The sequence below is a fragment of the Grammomys surdaster genome, unplaced genomic scaffold (assembly GCF_004785775.1).
Source record: "Grammomys surdaster isolate TR1022 unplaced genomic scaffold, NIH_TR_1.0 221, whole genome shotgun sequence".
Taxonomy (NCBI): Eukaryota; Metazoa; Chordata; class Mammalia; order Rodentia; family Muridae; genus Grammomys; species Grammomys surdaster.
This window is the reverse complement of record NW_021604666.1, coordinates 1,754,486-1,755,699: the sequence shown is the minus strand read 5'-3', so window position 1 is coordinate 1,755,699 and position 1,214 is coordinate 1,754,486. Positions and strand designations below refer to the sequence as shown.

Here is a 1,214-nt window from a genome sequence, read left to right as displayed (position 1 = left end):
GTATTTTGCAAGCATCATTACAAGAAGATGAATGGATTAAGATTCCTACCTGTTTCAATTGAACAGATCATAGACTTCCAGCATTTTTTTGATCCCAAGAAGACATGTAATTTTTTTTATCTTGGCTTGGAAATATAGTTTTGTCATACCAATGAGGAAGTAACTAATACAATATCTCACCTAGAGATTAAAAGAAATATCCATCTCTTTGTAGCCAACTAAGATGATCATTGCTCTCTTCATGGGAGCCTGATGAGCATCGGTTGCAAACACTAATCTCCATGATAGTATCCACCGCCTGCTGACAATATGGGTTGCCCTAAGAGACCTTGGAGACAAATTTCTACTGGATCTTCATGTCTCTGGTCTCAATGCTGTCCCCAACCCAGGCTCTAGACAGTTATGCAGGTTGCCTTTTAGAAGCTCAAAGGCACAGTGACCAGGGTACATATTGGCCAAGTCATCTTGTCTAGCCACACCAAGTTGCCAAATAAGAAACAGGTCACTGAGGTCCTGAATAGAGCCTAGTTCAACTTCCTTACTTGACAGAAGAGGCACCAGTCAAAGAAGTGAGGCTTCACCAAGTTTAATGCAGATGAATTAAAACACATGGTAGCTGTGAAGTGGCTCAAACCTGGTATCTGTTGGGTCAAATATATCCCCAGTCATGGTTCCCTGGGCAAATAGAGGGCCCTGAACTACTAAGGGCTTCCACTGTGCTATTCTATACCCCAACTGAATCTTGTTCAGTAATAATCTCATATCCAGTGTGTCTAAGAAAAACATCCATCCTCAAATTGGTCTACACCAGGTAGAACTGATCCTGGATCTTGTTGCTTTAGCACCCCTGGTTATGGTATCCTCACCACTTCTGATCCTGCCTCCCACACTGTATATGCTTGGCCCAGAGAGTGGCACTATTAGGAGGTGTGGACTTGTTGGAGTAGGCGTGGCTTGTCACTGTGGGTGTGGGCTTTAAGACCCTCATCCTAGCTGCCTGGAAGCCAGTATTCTTTTAACTGCCTTCAGAACAAGAGGTGGAAGTCTCAGCTCCTCCAGCCCCATGTCTGCCTGGGCGTTGCCATGTTCCTGCCTTGGTAATAGTGGACTGAACCTCTGAACCTGTAAGCCAGGCCCAATTAAATGTTGTCCTTTGTAAGACTTGCATTGGTCATGGTATCTCTACACAGGAATGGAAAACCTAACCAAGACAC

At 44.2% G+C, this 1,214-nt stretch overlaps 1 non-coding gene across 1 annotated transcript; it reads left to right on the top strand.

Annotated features, from left to right (window-relative positions):
• Nucleotides 1-208: 208 nt before the first annotated feature.
• Nucleotides 209-341, top strand: LOC114625772. Its single transcript, XR_003712135.1, has one exon. It is a non-coding gene; the product is annotated as a small nucleolar RNA SNORA70 (small nucleolar RNA).
• Nucleotides 342-1,214: the final 873 nt, after the last annotated feature.